Source organism: Corvus kubaryi, unplaced genomic scaffold, assembly GCF_017639235.1.
Source record: "Corvus kubaryi isolate FWS band 111438036 unplaced genomic scaffold, C.kubaryi_AGA036_p1.0 37300, whole genome shotgun sequence".
NCBI classification, from domain to species: Eukaryota; Metazoa; Chordata; class Aves; order Passeriformes; family Corvidae; genus Corvus; species Corvus kubaryi.
This window is the reverse complement of record NW_024581093.1, coordinates 9,800,227-9,816,252: the sequence shown is the minus strand read 5'-3', so window position 1 is coordinate 9,816,252 and position 16,026 is coordinate 9,800,227. Positions and strand designations below refer to the sequence as shown.

Sequence of the window (16,026 nt, the reverse complement as noted above, 5' to 3'; positions counted from 1 at the left end):
TTACTTCAGACCCCATTAGGAGGAATGTACTGCAGAAGTTATTGTCTTCTGAAAGTAAGATTAAATTATTTTCACATTTAATTACAGACAAAGCTAGTAATTTTCAGTTAATCAGAAATCCATCCTCTCTTTAAGGACACAAGCATTTTTGTTTATTGGGGAAAAAATAAACAACAAAACAAAACAGAAGCTGCCAATCCTAATTTGGGAAGTGTTTAACTGCAGGGCATGGTTCACAGATGGTTTTGCATACTCAACAGTTTTGTGGGCAAGATAGCTAACTTTGATTATATGAAAATGTCAAGACAAATTATCAGGGAAAAAACTCTCAAAAAGTTTTCTGAGGTTAAATGGCAATAAGCAGACATACTTTCTTCAAGAAGTAGAAGCAAGTATAAACCATTTTGGATGAGCAGATTGTCCCCTCGAACAAAGGAGGAGCCCACTGGAACAGAGCATTTGAAAAGCAAAATGATGCCTTTTGATAGATACTTTCTGTCGTGAACATAGTAGTTAATCCATTTTTTTAGCAAGATTAGCTGTCAGATTAACACATTACTGATGTGAGTCAGACTTAGTCTAAACCAAGGATGTGCCTGAAGAATGATGTGCACCCACATGAAGGAAGGTTTACAGAGGCTGACTTACAACACCACTGTGGAATGCAAACCCTGTTTTTTTTTTTTTTTTTTTTTTTTTGCTAATGCTGACCAGAGCTCTAAAAACAGCCATTCTCAATTGCTGTATCATGCTGAGTTGATACAAGCCTTGATGTGGATTTTAACATCCATATGCAGGCCTTGCATCTGCCACACACATCCATGCATTAACTCTAGGGCATATATGCCTCTATTGTTCTGGACAATATACATTAATGTGTTAAAGAATTTACTTCATGAAAATGCTCCTTAAATACACTGGTTTTATCCATTCAAGAGCATTTGACTTCTTCTGGAAAGCCAAGTTTAAATAAATTTAATTCATAATAGAACAGGATATGATCTGTGAACAGCATATTTTCCTATCAGTCAAGAGAGCAGAACCATTCTCAAGCAGCTGATAGGTGTCAATATTCCATTTAAAAATATATATACTGAGCATATGAACCTATAGTTATATCTCTCAGACACCAGGTAAAGAAATACAATAGGAGTAATCTCATGTGAATTCAATGATGACCCATTTGGAGTAACTTGCTTTTGGAGACGTCATCTTATAAAAGATTGCACTGTAATATGTGGCTGCAGCTCAGAGGTAAAGGCCTTTCCCCTACCAATCTTAAACAAGCAATTTGGAGAAAACAGAAGTATTTTCAAGTGGTGCACCTGGTCTTGCTTTTAAGGTGAAGTACACAAGATGAACACAACAACAATTCTTTTTCAAAGCAATGCAATTTCTGACTGCATGAGAGTTACTTCAAGTCCTAAGTCTCTTCAATGTAACTAGAAAACTTTACAGGAAGAAGCAGGGGAAATTCCAATCGAGTATTATTCTAATCATCCACACCCAGTACACTGTAATAGGTAAACAATGAGGAAGCTGTCAGGTGCCAAGTGTTTACAATCTTATTAATAACAGGCCATTCAACTTATTCAGCTAATTAATGCAGATGCCTCACTTATTTTGCATTCTCTCCAACTCTAAGTAACAACATCCCAGAGTCAACAAATTAAAAAGAGTAACAGAAGCAGCAAACAGGGACACATGTTATGTTTGAAGATTTCCTGAATTCACCAGGAAACTAGAATCCCTTTTAGATCAAGATGAGATTCAGTATTGCCCTATAACTTAAGACTAGTAGTTCCTACATCAAACGTTCATCTCCACAGAGAGAAACAATAACTACTAATTCTATTGGTTCTTAGTTCTAAAAATGAATTATTGACAGAAATATTATCTCAGTACAAATGCTGATATTATTTCAGGTTGATAAATGAAGATATTTCCTGCCCCTTTATTTTATCTCCAAAGCACCAGTGTAAAGGTGGGGAATCATCTGATTTAATGTAGATGATAATGAAATAGTAGAACAACAGATGAGTAACAAAAACTGACAGGTTTTGTATGTGTTTGAAGTAAAGGATTTTTTTTTGTCCAGTAGAAATGCTGTTTGAATTGTTTCCCCTTATTTCATTTTAAATTTCAAAACAACATTCTTTTCTAAGTAGACAATAGGAACCAAAGCAAGAAACTGCATTAAATAAATCTCTAAAAATCTAACAGGCTTCAGGCTATGCTGTACTTTTTCTTTCAAATACTTCCACGTAAAATCAGATGTTAACTCTCTGAGTGAACCCATGTGCAAACTCTTTATTCATCAGATTAATGGCTGTGGAGCAACAGGCAACTGAACACATTTCCACACACATAAGGTATTCATGACTTTCCAGAAAACTTCACATTATTGCAACTACTTTTCAGTTAAATATGTTGCATCTAGTGAAGAAGAAAATAAACTGCAACAAGGTTTAATGGGAAACTACAGTAAATGTATTGACACTACTAGAAATTTTTTTCTTCAAACAGGACCTTGTTATTACTCTGACAGATGGATTTTTGCCTTTCCATACATTTGAAAAGCCAGCCTTTTCTCTGAGATACTTCAGATTGCCCAGTGTAATATTTCTCTCATTGTTGCTTTTCTGCTGATCCAAGGCACAATCCATAGAAGAATTTAGTCGGCTTCTGTGCTATAGCAGCTAAGGCATATGTTAAGGTTGAAAATCTACAGGGTGAAAATACAGCAGTCAATATTCTATATCACATTTACATTTATACTGCATATTAGTACACGCTTCTAAATTTATACAACTTATCATGTCAAGTACAGAGTGATGTACAAAACTAATGAGAGGGTTTCACTTCTGGTCACTTTGATCAACAGGAACGTGGTAGATAAAGACAGGATAAAACATGCTGGTAATGATGCTGGTGTCACAAGGAGAGCAATGAATTCAATAACATTTGATGTAAAGGTGACAATATAAAAGCAAAATTAAAGAGTGACTCAACATTTGCACATATGAAAAAATCTAAACTCCAACAGGAAGTATCAAAAAACAAAACCCTGGAATTCGGAAAAAAATTCTCTTCAAATATCTGGTCTCTAGGATTAAAATACTTTCTTCTTTTTATCCTTCTTTCTCTGAGAAGGACATCTGCAGTACTGCAGGACGCCTGCTTTTTAGATTGATCACTCTACAGTCTTTCAGAAATACTGAATCAGATCTGTTACTTGGTCTGACCCTGTCTGTGGATCTTTATAAATATGATCGGTTTTCTTTTTGTTTTTAAATTTAACACAGATAAATTTACGCTGTGTGTTTGGGACACAGTGAAACCTTGCTAAACTGAAAATTTTGGGGCCACATCAGTTTGGATGAGAGGAAGTTCAAACTTGTGCAACACAGTGGTTGCTTGTTCAAGTATATATTTTCACATATACTAAAAACTTCAAAGCATATGCAGTAAACACGAAATTCTTGAAATGATAATAGTGGCTAAAGGACAGTGAGAGTGGCAAGTCAGCAAACCACAGGGTAATAATTTGATTACTGGGTTGCAGAATAGTTAAGTCCCACTGTGACCCCAAACTGAAAACTGTGTACAGTTCATGACCTATAGACTGTAAGGAATTCCAGAAAAAAGAACCTGAGCTTTTAGAATACATGACCTGTATTGTGCTTCAGCTTTCCTAATGTCAGTCCCTAATTTATTTTTGCTCTTTTTCCAGTTTAAAAGTGCTGTACTGCTGTCCTAAACAGGACTATGCAGAATGCAGTATGTACTGTTGAAAAGTTCTTTTGAGCAATGAAGCCTAACAAACAGGACAGGGCTTAATTTCAGGTTCTGATATTGTTAAGTCAGTAAGAGTGCCTAAATAACAACAGCAGGGAAAGAATTTTTAATACATCCTCCTAACATTCTCTCACCTTCCATCCTTTTTCAGCTCGGGGCATTTCTGAGCCACAAGTGTCTTCTAATACTTCTAAGCATTTAGTAAGCCTCCATGGATTTCTGTTCCTTAAGCTTCTCCTGTTGTCCCCTGTAGGCATACAAAGCTTAACATTTAGTGCAACATCCAAGGAGAAGCTGCCTCCTGGTTGACATCTCCCTGACAGCACCAATAAATCCTCAAAAAGAGAAATGGGTTTTCTACAGAAGTTAAGTAGTACCAACAGGAGCAACAGGTACTGGGACTGAGAGGGAAGAGTATGTGCCTTCAAAAACAGACCATTAGCTCTGCAATCTCAGTCCCTGTACGGTTGTGTTGCCACTTTGCCATTCCTCAACTTTCACCAACTGCCTCAACAAAGGTTTTTTTTCTGTTTGTCTTTTCAAAGTAATTTCTATGTGCTGCGCAGTTTGTAAAACACTTAAGGGTTCCTTGTCAGAAATTGCAATCCAAAGATTGTATTTGAAAAAACCTGTATTTCATGAAAGCATCCAACAACAATGGTATCTAACACTTAATAATAACAATGCAAAAAATGTTAATAATATCAATGTGATACTAGTTGTCATCTGCTGCAAAGTTATGTTTGGCATTTGTTACTGAATCATTTAAGATCTGTACATGCAAATTGTTCTGACAGACATAATTTGAAAGCATAAACGTTGGCAATTGCTTTGTTACCACTGTAGCTGTTTTCAAGTGCCATTTGTGCAGTATAAGTAGGGACACATACTTACATTGTGACTGGGACAATGCTTTACAAGCTTGCCAGAGGTTTGGCATTTGTGATTAATTTCTTCTTGGTCCTTAAATTATTTGTGCATGTAAGAATTTCTGACCTGCTAATCTGCACTGCTGACAAACTCTCAGAAAGCATCCATAGGTAGTTAAGCTGTACTAACTACTACTATTTAAGGGATAAGCAAAAAGGGAATTTACAGTATTCAGAAAAGATTTTTAAAAACTTTAAAGCTTGTTTATTTGCTTCCTAATGTCTACAACTATTTGAACAAAAAAAAAAATTATCAAATTAACCATGTGTTGCTGGTACATTATGAAATGATACTCTGCAATTACTGTATAATTGAAATAAGAACTTACAAAGGGGTAGTCTGCAGCAACTAAGTACACTCTGAAAATTAATATTTTAAACAAATATGCTTTAAAGGTTCATAATACTAGCATGGATAGAGAGTCCCTCAAAATTACAAACGAAACACTAATCATTATCTCAATAACTTTTTTGTTAGCAAATTCTAGAACCAGGCTTTCACTAGTGCAGTCTTTCAGCTCATTTTCTTCCTGTAACATCTGATCTTCTATGCACCATATGTCCACATGAAATTCTAAAATTTAGAATTAAAACATGTTCTTTAAAGAAACAGTAGACAAATTAACCTCAAAAAGTTGTGAATTACAATTTCGTATGCAAATGTCACATCAGACAGTAGGGGGCAACTTTCATCCACAAGTGGTACTTTGTTCATTCTGATCTATGATATCATGATATGAAGTGGATACTTTTGGCACATACCTAAGTTTACTGTGTGGTCTATATCAATTCTGTAAAATGGAAGGTTTCATTTTTAAATTCCCATTTTCTTCTCCAGGCAATGTGCTGAGAAAATATCTGGTGCATATACTAAAAAAATGCTGCAAGATAAAATAACAAACTACAGTCTCAAAGCTGTTGAGAAATGAAAGAGAAGGACAACTATACTCCTCTAGTTTGCTGTCAAAGGATTTTTGAGAGATCAATCTCAAAAAGATTATTTTTCCACACTTACATTTTGATAAATAATTCTTTCCTGAATAAGCAATTTTTAAAAGCAGTAATTTAACACCCTAAAAATCAGAACATGGACTAATATAGAAGTTGACATAAATAGCAAAATATTTATTAGTGATTTTAGCATGCATAATGAGATTGTGTTAAACAATGAATTAATATTTAAGGATAAACTGGTGTTCTATATTGTGCATCAAGTTAGAATCAGATGAAAAATGAAAGTTTTGCCATGCATTTCCCCTAACAGGAAATGCTAAATGAGGCATGCTAGCAAAGGAAAAAATAGTCAGACATAAAATAGGATTTTCCAAACGTGCCTCACTATATTATACAACTATAATTTTTAATTAAAATATTATATAATTTATATCATTTAATATACAACTGATTTCCCTTTCAAATTTAATTTTTTAAATGATCAGATTGCTGAAAGTAAAGAAGCAGTAGAGTAGCACTTAAAATATTTTTACAGCAAACCTAGTCAAGTAGAACAATAACACTTGTAATAAACCCACAAAACTAGGGCTAGTCCTGCCATGAGGGTCACATAATGAAGTGGTCAGGCCTCGGGTGAGGTTTTAGTAAATTTGGGTAGAACCATGATTTCAAGTGAAGGATGTCAAATAATGGGAACCAAATCAGACAAACCGTCACGCTCCATTTAAGCTTCAAGCTTGAAAGTAAAATACACTGGATGTCAAACTGCAGTAACAAAGTGAGAAAGTGACTGCAGACCTTTCTCCTAAAGTGGCCTGAGATCCTTCAGTAATTCAGGCAGGTAACTAAATTCAAGAGCCTTTGTTAAGGAGTCAGAATAACTTACAATGAATGTCTTGTCTGGCTTTAAACCCAAAGAAAATGAACTAAATACTTGTTTTTCTCAGTGATGCAGCTTTGAACATAACCCCACCTTATAATATAAATCTCCCATTTCACTTCGTGCACTCAAGCTACTTTACTTAATAGACAAAGCATAACATAAACAAGGATTACAAGATGTGAATAACATCCACCCTCCAGCAGTTCCCAAAATGAACTTAAATTTTCATGTTAATACTCAGAGAGCATGTGTGTAACTGGCATCAACAGTACTTCTTTACAAGAAAAATTAATCATAAAAGGCATAGTAAAAAAACCAGACCAGATATTTTACCACAACAGATTACTTGAGATTACCTCATGATCCCGTAATTTCTGACATTTTACAAATTACTGTGTGGTGGGTTTTGTTTTGTTTGTTTGTTCTTCTTGCTTGTTTTTGGTTTTGTTTTTTTGTTTGGTTGGTTTAGTTTTTTGGGTTTGTGTTTGTTTGTTTTGTTCTATTTTGTTATTTTGTTGGGGTTTTTTGGTCTTTTAACCTAAGTCTGAGAAGCATCATGCTGTTTTGTTACTGTGTTTTGACAGGACTGAATTCCAGGTGAAATCAAACAGCTGCTTCCCACCACCCTCTGTCTCCCCCTAATGTTTTCTTGTCTGTGTGACCTTTCATGAGCTGTGTGCCAGGACTCAACTTCCAGTTCATTTGCCTACGCACTTGTATCCAGAGTTTGATTTCAAATGGACAGTAGATGACGTGGTTAAGGAGGGTCATCCTGGAGGGACAATCAAACAGACTGTGAAGTTCAGTTGTGTCCTGCATCTTCCCTTTGTACAAAATAACCTCTATGTGATGGACTTGCTGCTAGTGAAATCCTGACAAGTGTTCTTCCAAGGCAAAAATGCTGCAGACATTTATGGAAACTTCCTTTTTCTCTAATATAAAACCTTCAAGAAATTAGGCTCAATACTGAAACAGGCAAATGAACAAAAGACAAAACCATACTCACATCATCCCCCTGCATCCCTCCAGAATCCCCACCTGGGCCATCCCCCCGCCTTTGCATCCAAACCCAGGCCTGTTACAGATGCTGAGGAGAAGCTCAGTGGGAGAGCTCATTTTGTATAGGACACTCACTTCTTTACAATGTTAACTTCTCTCTCCATTTTCCTTTTCATGTCCTCATCTTATTTTCTCTCATTCTTTGTCTCCCAGGATAACTCCCACATAAATTCCTCACTCCCAGACCCATATTTTTGCTCCCTTTCCCTACCGACTATACAGCAAGCCCAACAAGGAGCCCATAATCCTTGCAGGCACTTAAAAATCACCAAATCCTTTGCAGCCACTTAAGTTACTCCAGGGTAGACACAGCTCTTAAATCTCTCAGGTCCTACCTCTGCTTTCTCCTTCACCATGTGTTCCTGCAGCAGCCAGGCTGCACCCTGGTGGTCTGCGGTTACAGGGATTTTCCTCAATGTGCCTCAGCAGAAGTGGGAAAAGTTATGAAAAGATTTCCAGTCCTTTCTGCTTCCTCCCAGATGACGGGAACCAATGTGTAGGAATTAGCTTAAATACAGCAGAACAGTCAGGAGTAGTTATTAATTCTAAGGCCTCATTTCCTCACATGGCAAGCATAAAGAGAGAGGGAAGCTTCCAGTAAATGCCTAAATAATTTAAACTCTTATTTGAATAAAAGCCTTCCTCTCACCAACATCACAGATGCTTTTATTTGGGACCTTTTCAAGGATTGTTTCTGTTGGGAGGAAGCAAGAAATCTGTTGGATTGTCAACCCAATCTGTTGCCCTCTTCACTATGAACTAATTCTTAGAGCTTAATCTCTTTGCTCTACATGCTTCTGTGCTCTGTTTTTTTCTGTTACCCATACAACTTGCCAAAGTCCCCCAAAATTTACAATGAACCAAGTGCAAGAATCAAGGTTATGGGCCTGATAGAATTTGGACTTCACGTTTACTTCAGTGGAAGTGAAACACAAAAAGTATTTTCATTTGTAGCATCTTAGAAGTTCTTGTCAACTTTCCCCAAAGCCCTTCTGTATGTTGATTTTAAAACAAAACTCACCATTAGTAGAAAATCTTCCTCCCACCTCCCTGCAGTAGGGAGACTGTCCTCCAGAGAAGGATGAAAATGGTCAAACAGCCTGTCTCACACTTACAGGCTTCCTAACAGCCAGGTTCTGTGCTCTTCCTGAACAGGCCAGCTCAAAAAGAAGATACTGAGGAGAGATTCACCAAAGCTCCAGAACTCAGTGCTCCTCACAACACATGCTGTTGTAGGATCCATCAACAGCTGTACAGGGCCTCTGTTACAGGCCCCTATCGTATCTGTCTGATATTGTGGGTGGAAATATAATCCTGTAATTTTCCCAAACGTCTGCAAAAAGCTCTGTTACTACAGACTTTAAGTCAATCACTGTAAATTCCATTCTAAAATAAATTATAAGTTACACTGACTTGTTTGCCTTTACTATAGATAGGCCTGCCAATATATATTGTTGCTCAGGTTATATCTACTGCATGCTGATACACAAGTGGCTCTGTTCTATAAATAGATCCATTTTTGTGCATTTCATCTAAGATGCAAATTATACCACTGACAATACCAACCTATTGGAAAGTTTCCAAATGGGTCTGATTTTGGTATACTAAAATAACTGCTTATTACAGAGGAAAAAAGGTTAAGGAATGTTTTCAAAATGTAGAAAGATTTTCTCTAAAGATTTTCTGATGTTTTCTTAAGTTTGCTGTGTTTTCTTTATTGTTCGTGTACTTTGTGTTTGGAATCACTGATTGGTGTCTCCTCCTTCTCTGGGAAAATTACCCTATATATGGTAGAACATTTTCTGTTTTTCATTATCATTGAAGTCAAAGACTATCACCTACTGTAGCTATTTATGCTTATGAGTAGGTAATCAAAATAACCACTGGATGATAACAGTTCTACAAGAAAAAGAAACTTCTGATTGATTTTTTGTTGTTGTTTTAGTAATGGAAAGACCTCATTTCTTCCAATGGTTTTTCAAGGACACTGCAGTTCTTGCTGCTTGAATACATAGGAAATAATTTTGCATCCAACAAGAATGACATTTTGTCTAACTAGGAAATAGATTATTTTCCAAATCCACAAAAATGTTAAACAAATCATTGCTAGATCATGCTAGATCATTTTGATACCAAGAATGGTTAGCTGTTGATATTAGACCCCATTGCTCAGCGTTATATCCAGCCTGGCCTGGAAACCAGCCCATGAAAGGGTACGCAGACAGAAACAGTTCCCTGAGCCTAATCCTGGAGGAGGCTGGACTAGAGGCCACCTGAGATCCCTTCTAACATGAATGATCCTATCCTGACAAAGTATTGTGACAGAACTACTACTCTTAAGATCTATAAGCATTTCCGTTTGAAGGTTTGTAATCACTTATTTCCACAGACAAAATATCCTCAGCTGGTACCTGATCATTTACAAGCAGCTCTTGTTTGAGATGAAATTTTGCTAGGACTGAATTAGACTTTGATGCTACCAAATGCTGAAAGCTTGAAGTATTATTCAGCAAGGACCTTAACAATAAAAAAAACTTTAAAAATGCCTCTAAAACCCACAGATGCATGATTCAAGTTCCTCAGAAGTTGTCTTGTCCCATTTTAAAAGATGGAAAAAGAATTAAAATTTATCACAAATACCAAAAAGGAACTAACAAAAAGCAAAAAGCAGTAAACATGGGGCTTACTGTGCCAAAAGCAAATTTTTATCATGTGCATACTAAGGTACTAACCTGAACTTATATTTTGCAATTAATTTTCCAATTCAGTATCAGTTGCAGGATTGGAATCTAGTCCAATTACTAACAGCTATAACATAAACAGTTATGTAGGTGAAGTCTTATAAAAATATTATCTTTTGGAATATCTTGAAAAACTGATGGATAAGTTAGTGTTACCACCTGCAAAAAGACCTGTCTGTAATTAAAACATATAATATTTCTCTGAGTCTGAAATATGAAATAAGGTTTGTAGCACAATTTTGAACTTGTATTTTGTTTCTCAGTTCCAACACAAAATAACAAAATTAAATTTAACAGCTAATATTTAGTCTTGATATGTTTAGAGACTTCTTGAACTATGATAATGTCTTAATGTGCCTTAAAATAATAAAAAGCATTTCAAAACAATATTACCATTAACTTTAATATTGATCTATGAAACAAGTCATTATAAATTTTGTCATGTTACATCTACTCATATAATGAGATAAGCTTTGACTTACTCTATAGCAAGATTGATCGACTTCACAGAGCTGTTACCTGGTTCACGATGTATTTACTCTTACAACTTCCATTCCTAGGTTAAGGTTATAAAAGATTAAAAGCAACATTTAAAATAGATAAAGGTTTTTTTGAGCTAAGTTTCTATCTTGATCAACATTCTTGGTAACCTGAAGAATAGCAGTTACCATACCACACCAGAAGACATCATAATGAAGCTATAAGCTGTAACAATAAATGGGAAAAGATACAAAATAACAAAACGGATCATTTGACACTGTCATTTCATCTTATGTAGGGCCTGTGGTGATCAAGTTACACTGTAGTAAAAATTTATCTACTCTACAAAAATGGATGTTAGAGTAACATTTTAAAGCATGGTAGTACCCAGCTTTAATATGGCTCCTTTGTACCTTAGCCTAGAGATTACATAGATGCAAGTTTTCGTGAAGCTATTAATTGCTAAAATCTAGACAAAATAGCACTACGTTATATTTTCCACTTTCCCTGCACAAGGTAGCATTTAGAATTAAGTTTTAAGAGCATGTTGGCAATACAGACTACTCAATGCAAGAACAAAACTTTCTGGTATGATCGCATGTTTATGTTGCATAAGATAATACAATCCATCTGTTGGGAAAATCCTCGCTGAATATTCTATCTGTTTTAGCAATAAACATGACTAGAAATCAGGATTATTTCTTTAAAATCCAAAACTGAGTAACAGTGAACCTTATGAAGAAATATGTCTAGGAACCTGAGGCAAATTATGTATGTTAATGTTGGAGTCACTGAGAACAGTTAACACAATGTAACCAAATGTCAACTGGAATATTTTGCAGTAACTTACCGAAGAGGTCTGTGTTTAATGAATATATGAACGCTTGGTTTCTAAGTTTCCAACTTCAGATGGCGAAGATTAAGTGTTAAGGGTGTTACTGTAAATGTTTAAGTGAGATGAACATCACTGATTTTCTAATTTTACCACATGGTTTATTTCAGAAGAAAACAAGCACCAGTTAACATAGTTCTCCTGCAAGTCAGTAAACAGTCACACAAGAAAACTCAATACAATTTGCTTCTTTGTTTATGTGCAGGATATTTAGTTTGGTTTGCAAAGTATTAGAAGAATAATAAGAACCTTCTGACAGAATACCACAACTAAATTTCTAAAAAGCCACTCAGTTAATCTCAGTGTTGAATCTGGCTGTTTCAAATTATTGTAATGTATAATAACAGTCTTATTGACAATATAGATGCACAGAGCCAAAAAAAGCTAGAAATAGTGGCCAAAATGATGAACTAAGCGCCAGCCCAAATGACAACAAACATATGGCCATTAACTGAAGAATGGAGGGGTTTAGGAATGCAGCTGTCTGTGGTCTCCTAAAGTTCCAGAGGAATGAAACTCTTTGAGGATTGGCAAAGTCTGGATGAGAAGTACTGCTGAAGATGGTAGGTCCTAAAATGGAGTCAACAGCAGATCATGTTGGAATTCAGAGATTTCTGTGGTCAGAATATATTCATTCCATTGGCCTCATAATGTACATCAACAAATTAATATTGTATGGATGTCATTTCAAAGCCTACTGAAGACGAAGAGCCATTACTGAAGCCATTAGAGCACAGATGGTTCAAACTATATGCAGATATTCATACTTGCATTTCTGCATTATAGCAGGAGTTTTTTCTGTTGAACTGTAATGAATTGTCTCATAATCTATTCCATCTTCTTGCCATTAGCAGGCTTTGAATGTTCACAAATAGGAGCAAAGAACTCATTTTCCAGAGCTTTAATCACACAAAGAGGGAATGCCTAATTCTCTAAATGAAATGGTCTGTGATCACTGAAGCAGAGATTTAATATATCACGGCAAATTAGGTAGATTTTAATAAATTACTTATCTCTCTGAATACTTTACATATGCTTATGAAGAAACATAGCCTGTTTGCAAACAGTGGAAATCCACAGTCTATAAAATCCTTTGAAGAAAATGACAAATAAAAAAGTAAATTAAAAAATGAAACGTATTATATCCTCGTTCTCAAGAGACAATCCTTTTGCAGCATTGATTCACAGCTCCATTAAAAATATCAATTAAATCCTTCACTGAGATTGGTTAAAAGCTGTAAAATTACGTTTCCACACTAGACACTAGTTATTCAGATACAACAATTTATTGTATATGTTTGATGTAAGTTCTAAAAGTGACAAAACCCAAATGAAAACACAGTTGCCCATCCCTAAACCCAAAGTAGGTGAAGCAAAATCTGATACTCTATGGCTTCTTTTTGTGCTTTGACAGATGTTGGCTGCAAGTAAATCATCTACTGTACAGAAAATGATTGCGCCTGCCCTCCCCCTACTTCAAATTATGGTAACCATAAACAGCTGATTATAATGTTTGTAGAAGGGTAAAAGTTATTTAAAAAAAGGTTGCAGTAATTTAATAAGTCCTGCAACTAGCCTAATTTTTTATATTTAATTGATAGGAACTGCATGCATCAAAGAAAACACATACTGAGATTTAATGTGCATAAAATGGATATTAGCATTTTAAAGAGGCAGATTAACACATTAATCCAAGTAATTTTCATATATTGCTTTTAATAAAATCTTCACAGTATAAAATTCTTAATGAGGCTAATCATAGGCATTCCATTTAGTGGGGTGATTAGGGATAACATAAAAGTATTTTTAATCAGTTTTCTAAGGCTTATGGTTTTTTTATTAAAAATTAAAATTTTGACTTGCATTTTTATTACTGTTTTATGTAAGAAAAAATCTTAAAAATGCAAATAAAGCACATCATTCAATCATGTAGGTATTAATTATTTACAAGACGTTGTCCATTGTGGAGATATTCTTAGCCTTAGGGGGGAAATATAAAAACAAACAGACTGAAAAGTATACAAAACTTTACAACTACAAATCAAGCGTCCTTTTCATATAAATTATACATTAAATATACTGTAAGAATTACAAAGATCTCATCTTTGATGCACTATCAAGCATGTATTTACACTGGGAGAAGGATCTTCTGTAGGCAAACTTCCTTTCATGCCTCGTAGTCATCTTTGCATTCCCCTCTCAACTGAGGGCAGCGCATGGAGGGCTTCCACTGTTCCTTTGAGCTTTCCAATTACTGCACTATCATCTTGTGAATCAAAAACTAGAAAGGAAACACTGCAGAACAGCATTAGCAATTTCATTTAAGGTTTCAGTTTTGTTCTGATAATCTTCCTTAGCATTTGGACAGATTAAAAGGCTCCTAGTATACGGAAAAAAAAAAAAAAGGTAAATAAATAAAAAAGAAATCTTCCATTTCAGGTACTCAGCCCACTGGAAACCGAACACCCTAAGAACCAGCATGTATATCAATGAAAGCATTAGTGCTGGAATTAACTCTGAAATAAATAAAACTATTTGTATAATAATTGCCCGTATAAATTAATATTTTTTCATAATGTGTAAATAAAGGTGTTCCAAACTCTATTGAAAACATATATGCATATTTAGAAATAATTTTAAGTAACATATATACCAATTAATGCATTTTCTAGACTGTGTGTATGACGGGTCCAAATCAGCCTGGACAATTATTAGTATTTAAACAGTAAGTTGTTCTTTCCAGTTTGTGCAATGCAAAATGATTTAAATTCCAAGCTTCTATGTTGTAAAGCTTCTGTGTTGTAAAATAGTGAAGTATCAACAAAGTTGATAATTTCCCTAGACTAAACTAACTACCTTCATCTTTGTGTATGGGGGTTTTAAAGTAGTATTTAAAAGTTCTATTTTACAGAAATTAGCTGACATGATTTAAAATTGCACTCTTTTACAATATCTAAGTAAGCCCAGAGGGCCAGAATCTCTGCTGCTGTGATTAATACATGCTGCTAAGTCAAAAATGAGGCTCTTTCCCAGTCCTGCACAAAAAGCAATGAGGCTGCCTAACATGACTCTAGAAGGAATTTGAATAAAAACAAATAATCTTGATGGCACATCTTTTCAAAGCAAATTATACAGCTGATAAATGGCAAGGTTATGTATTTACTCTATCAATTAGGATAAGTACTCTGGGACATGCAATGATGCTTCACGTTGCAACTTCTACGCTGCCGGGACAGCTCAGAAGAGGTTTAGTGAAGGGAAAACATGGGATAAACCTTCCATCATTTACTCTGTTGAAAGACTTATTATAGGACAGATTGGATGCTATTCTTAGAGCTCCAAACTATTTTGTATATCCTTGAACAAATAACTCAGTGAACTGTCAACTTCAGAGCAGACTTCAGGGGACAGTATTGTTTTTACCGTAAGAGCAGCAGGATAACTGTAATTAATTATATCAGAACATTAACTCTATTTTCTCAGTTTTCATATGGTCATATTATCTCTGAGACACATTGTTAGATGTCTTGACTGTACAGTCTCTTTTTCATCCATCCTCTTGCTTAGTCATTCACTTATTTGCTTCAAATTTCATGGAGGCCACTTTCACACAACCAGCAAGGGAAGGAACAAGATATGAAAAAGATACATGCTTGCAGTCCTCAAATAGAATGAAGAAAGCTTACGGTATCTGAGAATGACTACATCCTCATGTGGTAGTGTCCTATGAATTTTTCTGTGTCTAGGTTTATTCTTTTTCCCTCAAACCAATATCCATCTCAGAGAATGTGCACATATTGCTCAGAAATTCTATTTATTGTGCCATTGAATTTAATTGAAGTCTACATCCAGATCTTAAGAGCAGACCCTTTTCCAATAAATTTGTCCGAGAAAATACACTAACATGTTCTTCTCCCATGATCTGACATACATTAACATAAAATTAATTTCAATTCTCTGAAATTTCTAAATTTTCAGAAAATATGCAAAGTTATATGTTATGGATGCGATAGAAAAAAAGTAACTGTATGGCATCTATAGGGAAGGGCAGAAATGCGGACAGGAAAAAGAATGAAAGTATTTTCAGCTATTACTATCATTTTAATAGATGTAAGGCACATAAAGTAAAAATTAGTTCAAATGTCTTACAATTAGGGGAAGAAATGCTCCTCAATATTGAAATAGCTGTCATTACCTAATAATGATTAGCTTTTAACAGAACAATAACTAGTAACAAAAACCAGTCATTCCTGTAATAATAATTCTCTGAGATGATGATTAGGATTTTTA

The 16,026-nt window shown here is 35.0% G+C and overlaps 1 long non-coding RNA gene across 19 annotated transcripts in view; it reads right to left on the bottom strand.

Moving 5' to 3' along the window:
• Positions 1-11,815: 11,815 nt before the first annotated feature.
• The window catches only part of LOC121664287, a 51,137-nt gene continuing 46,926 nt past the window's right edge, over positions 11,816-16,026 (bottom strand). For 10 of the 19 annotated variants that reach the window (XR_006015929.1, XR_006015923.1, XR_006015919.1 and 7 more), the window contains one exon: positions 11,816-14,116. This is a non-coding gene — a long non-coding RNA (uncharacterized LOC121664287). The remainder of the gene's footprint in view (positions 14,117-16,026) is intronic. The other 9 variants (XR_006015927.1, XR_006015926.1, XR_006015925.1 and 6 more) reach the window with 1 other exon arrangement.